We start from the raw sequence: 15890 nt of genomic DNA, 5'->3' as shown, positions 1-15890 counted from the left end.
ACATGAAAATATCAAGAAAGTATGAACAATTTCCTGTTACTAAAAATGATATTTTATACAAATAGAGCAACATAGTCAGAACCAGTGAAAATATTTGCCTATGTACAGAAACAACTGGTGATGGAATCTGTAAGCATTAAAAGTATGTCTGTATACTCAACAGGCATGGAGAAATGGAAAGACAAACACAGTCTGAGTGACCCAGGGTCCGTGAGCAGTTGTGGACTTGTATAATATCTTATATGTATGGTTGCTGCTATGCTGCTGTCCCTGTTTCCATGCTTACATGTATAGGCAGGTGTTTGTGTGTGGGTGCGGCTGTATCCGGTAGGCCGGGCTACAGGCATCTTCAGGCCTGGTGGGTGTGGCCCTGCCAGGTGGCTGGCCACACCTGAAGATGATGCCACGCACCTGCAGTTGATCAGCCTTGTCAGGGGAGCTATTTAAGGGTGTGATTGAGCTCCTACTGATGTGCGATTGTTGTGTGAGACGGCATGTCAGTTGTCTTACTGAGCAAAGTCTTTTGAGTGTATGCAAGCTGTAGTTGTGTATCCTGACAGCTGCCTCTGTTATTTCCCCCCCAGGCGGAGCATGGAAACGAGAGGGCAGCAAGCACGGGGTGTGCGGACACACGGGAGCTGAAAATACAGAGCACGGACTTCGGGTGTAGAAAGACACGACAAGGGAGTCAGGGGAGCGCACGGGGATCTATTGTGTAATATTCACAGCACTGTCAATAAACACACTGTTTTCTGCACCAGAGTCCTGCATTGTGGGTCCTGATTTCCCCACATCCCCACGGTCTGCCAGCCATGACAGTGTGTACGTGTCACCATTAGTGACAGGCTTGCCACTGAAAAAAGAGAAAACTGAGGTATGTTTTAATGTTCCGTTAATTTCAAGAATTAAATGACAACCGGACTTTCAATTCTTTAAGCTCACAATTATCCTTTCGTCATTCTATAAAATAAACAAAAGAAGTCATTCAAAAATGTTATTTGTTAACAGAGAAAGACACGACTCCCACGGTTCCTGTCAAAACCTTGGAACAGGAACAGCTCAAACAACATGATATTGTCTAAAACCAGGTATTTTACGTTTATTTTATGTCTACCGTTGTGTGTTATTATCGTACATGAGTCTGATTATTGTCACATGTCTGTCTTTGTAGGATGAAAGCCAGGAACAAGTAGCTGTTTGCCAGAAAACTGCAACATACATGGCTAAGAAAGCGTCAGTCACATTTTGGAAAGGAGATTTCAGTGCCTTCGAAATGGCTGCAATTGTGAATGCTGCTAATTGAACTCTTTCTCACATGGGCAGACTTACAAAGGCACTATTTGCCACTGGTGGATGTAATATCAAAGCAGAGAGCAATGTCTTCTTTGCCAAAAATGGCAAATTAAAGACAGGACAAGTAGCGGTAAGCAGGGAAACTACCTTGCATGACGCTTATTCATTTGGTAGGCCCATGTCTGCAGAATGACCCAACAGTGCGCATGATATCCACTGCTAAAGTAAAATAAAATGATAAATTAGTCCACAAAAAGTAGCAGTCATTAAATAGATTCAAACTGTTTTTTTTTTTCAGCTGTTATGATTTCTAATCAAACACACCCCACAAATATTATGTGTAATATATCAGCATTAAAGTGTTTTACAAGAACAAGAGTAAATGAGACAAGTATGAATTTCTGAATTTTGTTTAACATCACAAATAAAACGCATTTCAATTATTGGACTTTATTTATGTAATCATGTAAAATCTGGAGTTATTTTGTTGTTGTTGCATGATGTACTTTTTTTTTTTTAAATTACATTTAAAGCCATTGTAATCTATTACGGTACAATGAATGTTCTCAGAAGAATGAGTTTTTGAACTCATAACAAATTACTATTCTGTTGTTGACTCACAGCTCACATATTTGTGGAAACACCATGAAACAGAAGTTGTCTTTGTGGTCCTGTCTCAAATTAGAGGTAACGACTTCATCATATGTCACAGTGAGCTCCTGTCCCTTAGACCACACAGCTGGCTTGTAGGAGATGTATGTACTCCTAGTATTAAAAACAAAACAAAATCTTCAATTAATTCAATACAAAATATTACATAGAGTGCACTATACAGGTCATCGGATGTTCAAGATGGGCTTTACGTCTACCAACAACTGCTCACACTGCCAAACCAATTCACCGGACAATTATATCCACGCTCTTTGGTTCTGTCCACCAGTTCAGAAATTTTGGCGCGAGATATGTGAAGACTTATCGAAGTGTCTGAAATGTAACATTCCAACTTCCCCCTTAGTGTGTTTGTTGGGCAGCTTAGATAATGTCACTTCAGAAAAGAATATCGCCCATATGGTTTTCACTGCCCTATGCATAGCCAAGAAAACAGTCCTCATGAACTGGAAAAATAAAAATAATCTTAATTCTAACCAATATAGAAATTATCTATTAGATTACATTAGTCTTGATACAGCCTCTGCCACCACATCAGATCAATTGCTCTGGGCTCCTTTGATCAGCTCCATCACCTAGTGGGGGTGGGAGGTCATAGTTTGGTCCCGCCTTCACTGTTGTGATTGGTGTGGGGGTAGGGACAGGCTTAGGGCGTCGGGGGGTTCCCCGGAGGCATCTTCCTTGGGGGCCTCAACCCGGGGTAGCGGTCATGCCCGGTTGGGGGCTCTGTTGGCTCTCAGGTGACTGTTTCCTCGCGGCTGCGTGCAGCGGGGCTAGGGGAGGGTCTGTGCTGATGGACGTGGGTTACTGACCTGGTAGCCTGGCTTCCCCTGGGTGGGTCCGGGATGGGCGTGAGGTTCTGGGGGCGCTCCGTCTCTGGGCTGGGGCCCGGGCCGGGCCTCGGGGGCTTGGGTCCTGGTTGGTGTGTTGCCGGGGTTGTGGGCGGGTGGGTGCATGGGGGCCCAGCCCTAGGAGGAGGGTGCCACCGGTGCATCGAGCCACCTGGGGGGCTCTTCAACTGGTGGGGGAGATTGTCACATCTTGCAGGAGCTTTCCTCTCCTCAGGAGCTCCCTCTGCAGGAGGGGGAGATACAGGAGAGGTGGAGGAAGATCTCAGCCTGGGTGTTTATTGTCTTATGTAGTCTGGAAGATGAGTGGATGGTGGGGTGGGTGCAGTTTTCTCTGTGGTGGGGTTGGGTGGACTGTCCCGGGCTCTGTGGGGCCGGGAGGCGCTGCTGCACTGGGCCCCGGTCTGGATGGGCCTGGGCCCCCTTTCCCTGGCGGGTCGCGGAGTATGGGGGTGCCTACTGGGGTCAGCGGGGGAGCTGGCCCCAGGGAGGGGTCACCTGCCCCTCCCTTCCTTCCCTCCCCATCTCCATCTGCCTCCCTCTTCCTGCTCCACCACAACCACCCACACATGCAGGACCTTGGAGTAGGGGTATGTCACCAGGGTGCAGAGGAGGCTACCCCCCCCCCCCCCCTTTCCCCTTCTGGCTGCCTCTGCCTCAATTTTATCCCACAACTTAGACATTCACATTACTCACACTCTCATTACACATACATATAGGATCTTGGGGGTGGGCACGATACACGGAATCCAAAGTACCATCAGGGTGTACACCCCACCCCTGGCGTCGTTGCCCACCTCTCAAGGTTAAATACACTTAGACATTGAGGGCTAGCAGGAGGGACCATGCGCTTACCTGCTGCTCTCTGGCAGGTAGCTCCATGCCCTCCTGGGTTTTAAATGCACCTTAGAACACACATGCATCAACACTACAATGAGCGGGTGGAGGGAGGTTTGGAGTCTTCTCTCACCCCCGTTCTCTGCGACCTGCTGGAGCGGGGGGGCTAGGACTAGGAGGAGGAGTTGGCCGTCCGACTGCGGTCTGGAGTGTGGGGCCTTCCTGCTGCTGCGGAGTCGGGGCGGTCTGCCTCTCCCCACCGCAGGGAAAAGGGTAACACCACCTGGGTCTGGGTGCAGTTCCCCCTCCAGGGGCAAGGGTACCTAGACCCGGTTTGTAGAGTACGCTTGGGGAGTGTGATCGTGTGTACAACGTCTCTTTATGTCTGTCTCCACGTTGGTTGAGTGTGGAGTAAGTGCATATGAGAGCATGAGGGTGGGAATGGATGTTTGTATCTGTGTGTGCCTGTATGTCTGTGTCTATATGTCAGGTTGGGTGTCAGACGCCACCTCTCTGGGGACATCTCAGGCCCTCCAAGGTTTGGAGGCCTATCTCCCCCTACCACCACTTCCCCTGCCAGTGGCGGACTCCCTCAGACATCGGTGCGTTGGTGGTTCTTTGTGTCCGGGGATGGGCGTCCAGGTACACACCGGCTCACTCCTTGGCGGCCGCTTATCGGGGCCTGGAGCCTGGGGCTCGCTCGGGCCACTTCGGAGGTGGTGTGCCCCCGGCCTCTCGGCCTGGGGCTCGGTCACTCAGGCACAGCTGGCTGCTAGCGGAGCTCACGGGCACGTCACTGCAAGTCCCCCTGGCTTCTGCTCCGCGGCTGCTAAGTGAGCCCTCATCTGGGACTCTCCTCAGCTCTTTCTGGGACAGTGGCGTGGCTGCCCCTCTGTTGGTCTTCCTTGGTCTCTTGTGTCCTGGGGGCCTCTGGATGTCTGGAGTTTTGATCTCCTCCATACCTGCTTTTTATTTTGTGATCTTTGGAGCGATAGAAATCATCAGGAGACAAAGTTTGTCCAAGGTAAATTTTTATTTCATATATTAGAGATTTCTGATTTTGGAAATTTTGTAATGTCTTTAAATAAATGGAAAAAGTATTTCTGCAGATTTGTTATGAATTTCTAATGTGTCACAGGTGAACTTTGACAACTACAAAGCCATTGTATCATTTGTACACATTGGAAATATACACCGGAAGTCTGGTTAGTACTAGCAACATTTTTGTTACACTAATTTTTTTTTTCCATTAACAGTGTTCATAATTTATGTAATTTTAAAAACTAGATCTATCACAGTACAATGACAGCTCTCTGTATTTGGTCGATCCTTCAAGAAAGTCTTTGGAGCAGGACGAGTCTGACCGGGTAGCCCAAAGATTCTGGTAATTATGCATTATTTACGTCTTTATTATTATAACAAAATATTAGGTATTCTGTGATGTCATTAGAAAAGTGGCAGGACCAAGGGCCTTTATCTAAAGGTGCTTTCGAACTGCGTGACACAGACTGCCCTCTAACATAATTTTTTTTTAAATTTGTAACTTAATAAACTGCACTAAAGATGAATAAAGAATTGTTAGAAAACAGTCATCTTACATGAATTACAAAGGATTAGTATCTGAATAGGGCATTCACCTGTTTATGGAGGACATCTGTTTCTATATTTGAACATATGGTTGGAGATGAAAGGGTAATAAAATCCATGGTTATCAGTTATTTAAACAAGTATTTCCAAACTAGACACAAGCAATTTCCAAAAATAAAAATACCCTTACAATGCTTAAGGAGAAAGACATTAGCACAATTTGTAGATTTAAAAGAACATATGTATTTTAACTTCATGTAACATAATATAGATCACAGGGCATTCTCACACAGCTTCAAAAACATGTTGAGATTCATTCATGTGTCTGTCTGATTCATGAAAAAGAAGAGAAGGATCATTTTGTGTGTAACTTTTATCATGCAACAGAAACTGTACCTGCTGTACTGATATTTTCACTTTAATTCTATTTTTGTTTGTTTGTTTGTAATGGACGCATTCCCAAAGAAACCTGAAATTACATTTTGACAACTAAAAAAGAGATGGCCAGGCACAAAGGACATTGCCGCAGACAATACTTGAGGCCTCAGGTGTGTAACATCTTTAAGTTTCATTTATTTATTCGTGTCAAACTGCTGAACACTAACATATATGTATATTTTTCCATGTATTAGTATTCAACAGTGACAACTGTGTTATGTGTGCAACAGTGAAACCACCCAATCCAGGACCCTCCATCACTGACTGGGTACAATGTTTTAAAAATAGTTTTGTTGTCTAGGATGACATATTTGCTTCTGATTCAAATTATTTTATTTATGTACTTATTTACTTTATGTCTTTATGAAAACTCATGTATTTGTTGTTCACAGATTCAGTGTGATAACTGTAACCGCTGGTTCCATTCTGAATGCCTGGACATGGAAAAGGCACAGCTCATCAATACACAGAACAGAGTGGAAGTGTATGCTTTGTCTAACCTAAGTCCACATGTAGTAAAAGCCACTGACTTGTTTATTTGTGTCAGTCATTATTGGTGTTTTGAGGAACACATGTGCAAAATACATTATTGATAACATTCTTCCTTTGAGCACATTATTTAAAGGTAAGGTAACCATGCAGGTAGGAGTTATGCATACAGGAATTAACATACACATGCTAATTTCTACAGATTACAATGGCTTATATTTCAGTGTTCTAGATAGAAATCCCAGAGGACTGCTAAATGGTCTAACCTGAAATACAACAGACATACAAAGGTATTGATGGAATCCCAAAAGGTGGCACTGTAAGCGATCCCTGAAAAGGAGTCTGACATGGGCCTTACAGAGTGGACAGGGTTGAAACATGAGCCAGCACCTACAATTGGATTTGCCTGGGCACATACTGCAGCTCTATGCCAGCGTAAAGCTACACTACAGTTATTAAGTGTGGACATTAGCATACAAGTTTCAGTGACAGGCTGCCTGTTTTGAGGCAGTCTGTTAAATTGGCAATACTCACTTTTGAATCAGTTCGTCTCTTGTACTTTGGCACTGTCTCTGGACAAACTTCAAACTCAGATGGTAGGAGGGGGAGGTTGGAGGAGAAAAAGGTCCTCCAGCTTGATAAACCTCAAGGAAGAAAAGCTGAAAGGAGATCAAAGATAATGACTTGCATTTCACACTTTAAAAGTTACACTTTTAATTGGTTCAGTCAGTTAATTAATACAACCTAGTACAGAAATTCAGCTTCACACCACAATACTCATGCTGTTTCTCTTTGTATCTGGCATAACATTTTAGCTTTACATCTTAGAAACTGAGCTGAATTAGCTGTGGGGGAGGCATGAGGTTGTTTCCTGTGCGCTCAGTATGACAATTTACAAGTGAAATACTTCACTGAAAATATCCCATGCACTGCAAGTAAAACAGCATAATCTAAGTGAACAGGAAGAACACATTACCTGCTTAGCCACACCTCCTGCAGTAGGAGCATAATATGAGTGACAGCAAAGAGATGCTGTCTTTGCCACAACTTAACATCCCTGTAGCTGGTTGCCCTGGACACTGCACGAAAAAACCTCCTGGGGAAAAAGCTGAGGGACACTGCATATGGATAATCGATGACGTTCAAATGGGTCCATGAGAATGTAGTTCACTGGTCAAATGATCATGAAAGAATCATTAGTTTTTGTCTGTTTAATTATAGAACAAATGCTAACAGTGGAGATGTGTGCAATCACTAAGGATTACTATCACTGTTTAGTACCTACGCTTTTCAAGCTGAAGTAATAATCTCTTTTGACTTCCTCTTCCATGGCAGCACTCAACTCTGGAGGGGTTTACTATCCTTAGTGTTGGGAGACAGCAGCTGCACGATGTTGATCATCTGCTGGCAGGGCTGGGGGGCCAACACTGAGCTGGGAACAGTGTTGATGTAGTATATTTACCTCTGTGACAGCAAAGTCAAGGTCATACATGTGTTTAAAAAAAGGGGTTTAAATCAGCGTCTGACTAATTACACACTAAATTAAGTGATACTTGCTTCCAGGTCTGTGTCATTAGGTTCTGCCTGAGTGGCCCTGATCATCTTCTCTTGCTCAAGCATTGTGTCCAGCTGCTCTTCAGGACTCATAGGTCGCCTGCTGGGTCTGGGCAAGCTTCTAGACCTGGACCTGAAATGATAGATGAGGAGATGCATCCCTATGAAAGGGTGAGTGAATTAGATCAAGTGTTTTAAGAAGAAGAACACCTTAAAGTTAAGTTACTGATGTCATTTGTTTGCTTAAATGTATAATTACCTGCTCCTTGGGGTTATTGCTTTTCTCTTTCCAGGTGGTGTTAGTGCTAAAAGCCTCATTAAGATCAAAAATATATGCTGAAGTGAAGTTTCTCAGGCAAGTCTTAAGAAGTACTAAATTATCAGATAGCAAATCAAAGAATACTGCAGTCTCACATCGCTTTACAAAGCCTTCCCTTTTTAATCCCACAGCGAGACAAGCTCAAAAGGATACAAGACCCCGCTGGTTTTGCCAAGGATTGATGGAGAGTGTGTCGTCTGCGCTGGAGCTGATTAATTTTCAGATCCTTAGCCCAGGGCCTGTAGTTGTTTCCAATGGACTCACTGGGGGTTCGGTAGTGACGCTGCTCTTTAAATGGAACTGCCAGCGTCCATGATTTGATCTGGAGAATGGTTTGGTATTCGCTGTGCCTTAAGACGATCTGAGTTCAAATAAAAGGTTAAAAGGTGGCACAAGGATTTTTGCTTCTAACTCCAGACAATTACTTAACTGACTTTTCTAAAGCACTAGTTCATATGCGGCACCGTAAACATTATTCGTATTTGATTGAGTTCGGAGGGTTCGCTGTTACAGCTCAAGGGCAAAGGTGGGGGAACAGAATATTCTCTCTTCTGACTTGTATTAAAAATGGAGTCGTCATCCATCTGTAAATCGGATGAAAACAGTGAGGGTTGGAACCAATGTTCCCTCTAATTTTTCATGTGTCTGAGCGAACACACAAACTCCCTGAGCGGTCCCGTGTACCACTGTGAGCAACAGCAGACGTGTGCACTGTGGTCATGCCAGCATCAAATCCATCCAAGTTACATGGTTTATTAAAATAATCAAATTACAGCATTTACATTTATGTTAGACTACTTTTAATTAACTGCTTTATCCCACTTACAATGAAAATTTAAAAAAAAATTGTTCATGACCTGTGTAGTATGTTAACACTATTGGAAGTAAAAATAACTTGAAGCCCAATTTTGAAAACACAACTTTCTTCTTTTTTCTTTTTTTTTCTTTGTATAAAGCTTTGACTTTTATGAGTATGGTGGTCTGGGAAAGAGTCCTGTAACTCTGTCTGCAAAATACAGTAAATAATGATCAATGTTGGGCAATTAATTATATAGTTCTTCAAAAAAAGTAACTGAGTTTTGCAAACAACAAAGTTTCTTGCAGCTGTTTACCTAAAAATGCAGCCAAGGTGTTTTGTTTTTTAAAAAAAATAAACATTTCAAACTATTTACAGAACAATCAGCTGTTCTGCATCAAATTTGATGCCACACAAATCATTTGTGCCACTCCAAAAAACAATTTCTGTCCACTATGAGATAAAGGACAACAACAGCCTGATACCTGCAGGCCTGACAACAGGAGATGTATCACTCCTGTAACACCTGTAACATTCAGCAGTCACCTCGTTGTTCTGACACACACAACAAAACTATTGACTACACTACACACTAACTACACAAGATTTGTGCTAAACGTCACAAATCTCTCACATCTCAAAACACCGCCATCACTCCTAAAACTTTCCCCCTTCCTAAACAACTAAATGCCATGTTGCCATATCATTTTTTGATTGGTCGACGTGGTACATTTTTCGACCAATAGGAAAGGGTGGGGGTTTTTTTGGTTTTGTTTTTGCTCACAGGCGGAGAGTGCTTTCGAGCGTTTTCCTTATAAAACGCTGTTTTTACCATTTCTTCCCACAGTAAATATAAACAAGGATAGTCTTCAGGAAGAAAACTAAACATTGCAGATATTTTTATCATAACTCTGGTTTTAAATGGCCTATCAACACAATTTAAAAACTGGTATAAAGTCCACACTTTTTCCGTCAATTGTTCCGTCTCTCCTGCTCACATCTCCAATGGTTGTACACATTGTCATTAACGTGGCTTCACTCCACATCAGCCATGCGGCTTTGCTAGCTAAAACACATAAGGTCGCTGTGTCCCAATTAAGAGACCGCACGCTTGAAGTACTTGAGTGCGATTACGTCACCGCCACGCGACGACGGCTGTCCCAATTCAAAGTGTACTTCAAATGCATACTCCAAATGCGCCGTCGATTTCCCCAAATATCAAGCGTGGTCCGGTGCACGCTTCGCGGTCCCATATATCCCACAATACATAGTGCGGCGGTGGGTGTGGATAATTTTGCCACAAAATACGGCAGACGGCAGCGTCCGAAGAGTGAACTGTCAAAAGTAAGTACTGAATATGATGTCACTTATTTATGTGCGAATGTTTAATAACGAAGAACATTAAATCATTACTGTTGGCCACATGTCGGGAAAGTTATGTGACATTAGTGATGTTTGTACTAACTTGGTTTTAAAGCCTTTACTTCAAAATATACGCCGTTCAATAGTCGACCTTAATCTTACAGAGAATCTGATGATTCTGTGGATAATTAAAGTCAGTCATATATCCACAAACACAACAAGCTGAAAGTCAGTGATGCTGCTCAGTTTGCAGTCCTGAATATCACGGCACAAGCAGGATTCACTGCACTGTTAATGTTAGCTTTGTTATATCGCTGCCTCTGTTCGGTGGTGTCGAGCCAAACGGACTTTAACGTGTGTTTGAACGAGCTGACGGTTCACTCGTTAAGCTGAAATCACAGGAGTCACACATGTGTCCACTGTACCATCTGGAAACTCTTCTTGTTTAGCACTCGTAATAACACAAACACTAAATCCTCCTTCTCTTGTGCTGTTTTGTAACAGTGTACACCTGAGACTGTCACCTGTCTGTCCTGCAATCTCTCTCTTTTTCTTTCTCTCTGATTGTGTAATAAAAGTATGAACATGTATTTAGAAGTTACACTTGTGTTTGAATCCTGCAGCTTATCACACATTTGATTTCCATGTGTGACAACTGCAAGTGTCCAGAGTGAGGACAGACTGAGGGACCCACTGCTGCACATCATCTGTGAGGCTTTGCACCCCTGATGATCCACCAGGACAAACTCAGCAGTGTGTGAGGAAGAAGAGGAAGAGCCAGCAGCAGCTGACAGATGGAGAGAATAGACAGACTGTTCCCTGTTTGTGAAGGACTGCTAGCAAAGTTTAAAAGAACTAATTGTCTGTCCTAAATCAGTCTCATTAGGTAATGTTCAAATAATTTTATCATTCCAGTAGGGGTGCAATGATATTCGTATCGATATTGAACCGTTCGATACAGTGCTTTCGGTTCGGTACGCATATGTATCGAACAATACAACATTTGTAATTTCTTTTATCAATTTTCCTTCTGACGATGCTGTCTGTGTTGAGCGCTCAGTGAATCTGTGTTCGACTACTCCGCCTAGGCTGCACTGTCGAGCGCAGATCCACTGAGCGCTCAACACAGACAGCATAGTCAGAAGGAAGAGCGCAGGGCAAGCTAGCGAGACAGAAGTTAAGCTCTACTTGCAACAGGCAAATTGAACCTCATTCAGATCTGGCGTTTGGAATTATTTTGGTTTTCATGTGACGTATGACCCTGAAGGTAAGCGAGTCATGGACTAAAGTAAAACAGTATGTTGGATGTGCCATGCAATGCTCAATTACATTGGTGTGAACTAGTGTGTTAGCGCAGTTAGCTCGTTAACGTGTTGGCCGTCTAGCCCCATGCACGGAGTGATCGGCGGTAGCTCGTTAACGGAGATTTGCCGTGTTGTGGCGTTAAGGTCATTTCAACGAGATTAACCTGAAAGCACTAGTGGGAACACAACGAATATGACTGCACATTTACGCCGACATCATCCTAGTGCAAAGACAAGTGGAAGCAGACAAAAAAAAGCAAGCATGCTACTAACTTTAGCCGAGTCATTTAGACAGCTGTTAGCACATGATTCTCCTTATGCTGCTGAGAATATAGCCCAGAAGAAGCGGATAGTATAGCTTTTATTTTGGAAAGAGCCATTTCTCTGTAATAAACTCTCTTTTCCAAAGATGAGTGATTCCTCAATCAGATACAGGGCTCGCAATATCGCTAGCCCGACGTCCTGGAGCTAGCGATTTTTTTCAGTCGGGCTACCAAAATCTATCTCTGCCCTGCCCGTCGGGCTATTGTAGGAAAAATATATGTCAATGCTTTTGCATTCTTTCAGAAATGTAGCTGGGTAATTATGTCATTGGCATCGGTGAGCCACTGTCAATATGTGACATATTGAAGTCGCGTTTGAATTTGCGCTTGTTTTTTTGCTTTCACTTTGCAATCGTGCGAACTGTGTATAGAGAGCGACAGCACTGATCTGTGAGTGATGATAATTTGTGCACCAATTCCTCTGACATCGTCTTATTAATCGTTAGCTTACTATGCAAACATGACAAGTGAAATCTCCCGCAGCTTACACATGTGAGAGGTTGATCGCGCAGAGAATCGCTGAGCTTATGTGAGTGAGCGTGTAAAAGCATTTCAGTTCTGCTGAGCCAAATAAGACAGGTCAGGGTGAAGAAGTGACAGCCAAAGAAAAGCTTACCACAAAACGGAGAAGTTATGACAAATCAGACTATAAGGCAAAAAGAAAGTGCAGCTTTATGGTTTCATGGACAAAAGAATTTCTGTGGCTGCGATATGATGAGCTAAATAACCAGGGCTGCACATAAGTGGTCCGCACGTGCGCATTCGCTGTCAAAATAAAAAACACGCACAAGGGTTAGGGTTAAATTTAAAAACTGTACTTTTGAGTTAAAATATATATTTATAATTTTAATAAATGACAAATTAAAAAGGCATGAACATTTTTTGTATCGAAAAAATATCGAACCGTGACACCAAAGTATCGAACCGAACCGTGAATTTTGTGTATCGTTGCACCCCTACATTCCAGTGTTTTCAGTGTGGGAGAAAGTACTCAGGGCCTTCAAGTGAAACACTATGAAAGGCAGAAACAAGTTTAATATTCAGTTCAATATGTATCAGCAGCAGAATGGACCTAAAAATAAATGTTTGTTTCAGTTCTATGAAGCTTTGAGTATTTTGGATTAGTAGCACTGCTGTGTTTGTTGCATCATATTGCTGTAATTGTTTATATGCTTTATATATTCTGAGGTAAGTTGATCTATAGTGTTACATCATATTCTATAAGGATGTTATGTGTTTGTAGACTTTCTGCCCAGTTTGACCCATTTAGCAGAAGTCAGCCTGTTTAAGGCTCTGATATCTATTCTGTATGACTTTAAGCAGTTATGACATGGTCTGATTTTCTCACCCAATAAAGGAATATTTAATATATCAGTCTACTCTTCATTCTATCAGAAACAGTTTTCACAGCTCGTACATTTTCCTTTTTACACATATATGTAAGCATTGAGCCAAATGTAATAATGCCAACATATTAAACGAACAATACTTGTCTCATATGTATAATAAATCTATATATACACTGTCAAAGATACTTGTCTTTGAGTGAAGATTTAAGGTGATAGGAAATATAAATAACTGCAACTTGAATCTTTGACCCAGAGTTCAAGCTCAGTGATGTAATATCTATCTATCTATCTATCTATCTATCTATCTATCTATCTATCTATCTATCTATATCATAATAATCTGACAATACATATTATATTTACATTACCACAGTGAGATGATTTTAGTCTCATGACCAACATTAGCTAATTGTTATTTAGTAACTAATCTTGAAATGACTGTTTAGTACAGAAATGACGCCCAACTATCATGTTTTACAGTCCCGTGGTCTCAGCCTCAGATACTCAACTAATCAAAATGATGTCATGACAAAAACGAATGACCAACAAAACATTGTTTCTCCTTCATTTATGTCAAACAATGCTGTATGAAACGTTTCTCGCGGTTAGTATCATGGTTGCTAGGCAACCTGAACAGCCCAACGAAGGCTAGTCCGTCCCATTTCACAAGCCTCTCACTTCCGTACTTCTCGTACTTATAGTACGCACCGTACATAGTACGCGTAGTGCGCGTACTTCAAGCGTGCAGACCCTGAATTGGGACACAGCTATAGCCTGTCAACGACGTTGATTAGCTGCGTATATACGAATGTGAATCGCATTATTAGCTGGACTATGGGATAAGGTGGCATCCCATACAGGAGCAGCCAGTCACTTACTGACTAACACTGCAAAACAGAATTGTTAACGTATTTATTTTAATTTCAATTCAGGTTAGATTTTTTTTTTGTGCACAACGCAGATTTTCTGTGCGCAGAGACCGTGCCAGCAGTGCGCAATTGCGCACGCACGCAGCTTAGAGGAAGCATTGGTTGGAACACAAAGACACTTAAACACACACTTAAAGCTTTATTACCGTAATTTGCATTCTGCATAAACCAATTGTTTTGATCTGTCAGTGCTTATTTTTCAATTAGGATTAACTGATAAAAGAAATATTACAAACATGCTGTAAATTAAAGAAGGATAAATGCATAGGCAAGAAAGAAGGAACTGATGCAGTTAGAGGCCAGAGCCTTTTGTTTGTTGCTGGAACCAACACGACAAAGTTTTCCCTTCCAAACGTTTATAAACTGGAAGCCAACGTTAAATTTATCCATTAACCATCACGTATATTCTGTGGACATTGACAAGCCTATATTTTAACCCAATTTCTCTCTCCCCTATAAACCAAGTAGAGTTCAGCGACCCGTGGCAGAGTAATTTTTTAGTTTTATTTTTTTTACTTTTTTCAGCCTTTCCATTTTGTTCAGCTTTTCTGTTACAAAGGAAAATAAAAGCATGGGAACTTGTGACTATAGAAGCAAAAATGATATAAATTCACATTCACATCTTGTCAGATTTAAAGACTAAAGCCGGAAAAATGCAGGTGTGCTGTCAGTTACCTCGTTTCGGTCTTTGTAATGTTATGCTAGCAGGATTCAGTGATGCCAACTCCTCAGTAAGGAAAATCGCTATTGGCTGTCCTAAAAGTCGCTAAATGACGTCATCGCCTAATTTGCATAATTGGTCACATAAAGTCAGTGAAAACGTCCTAAATGCATGTAGAATGTATTTAGAACTACAAATTAATTTTCTTTTGGCAATTATTGTTTTTTTTAATGTCACAATTCCAACCCTGCTCCTTTATCCGGGCTTGGACAGGTGTTCTGGGAATCCATCCTACCTGAAAAAACATCCTGCCCAATGTTTCTGCGCAGACGCGGAGCATGCGCACTACACCAACGCCGAATTAACTTCTTTTTCTTTCACCCATCCGGAATACTTCTTAAGGTTATGGGTAGGGTTAGGTTTAGTAGCAAGTCACTGTCAAATTATAATACGGGTAGGACGTTTTGTCAGAGTAGGATGGTTTCTCAGAAAACCGGCAAAAGTGCCCGAAATAGGCACCACAAAACAACATAACAGTAAAAGAAGAATTGAACGGTCAGGGCGGGAGCAGCGGCTTCGCTCATGCGCGATTCATTTGCAGTTTGGACGCATAGGTGTGAACAACTCCTGCAGCTGGGGGAGGACTATCCTCCACCTGTGAACACTCTGGCACGGGCGAGATGCCCACGGCAGCACCCGCTGCTTGTTGAGAGCGATACGCGTTTTCACAGCAAAAAGTCGTCATAAATAAGTCTCCGACAACACCAGAAAAAGTCGCCAGATTTGTCGCTAGTCGCTTTTTAGAAAAAAAAAAAGTCGCTAAGGAGGTCTGAAAACTCGCTAAATATAGCGACAAAGTCGCTAAGTTGGCAACACTGGCAGATTTTTGAGCAGCGCCAGGTTAGATTTTCAATTTAAAAGTCCAGCTGTTGTAACCTGTAGCTTGGAAATGCTGCGGTTGTAGCACGTATTAATCCGCCACTCACATATTGCACATATCTGCACACACTCTACCTCAGGCTACCGTTTGCTCTGTCAAGGCTTTAAATCAAGAATAATCATCATGTACCATAAACTGAAACACCGTTGATCTCATTCGGGACGGTATCCGAACAAAATGTCTTATGATAGA

Source organism: Rhamphochromis sp. 'chilingali', assembly GCF_963969265.1.
Source record: "Rhamphochromis sp. 'chilingali' genome assembly, chromosome: 17".
NCBI classification, from domain to species: domain Eukaryota; kingdom Metazoa; phylum Chordata; class Actinopteri; order Cichliformes; family Cichlidae; genus Rhamphochromis; species Rhamphochromis sp. 'chilingali'.
The sequence above is the reverse complement of the archived record's forward strand: the minus strand, read 5'-3'. Positions refer to the sequence as shown.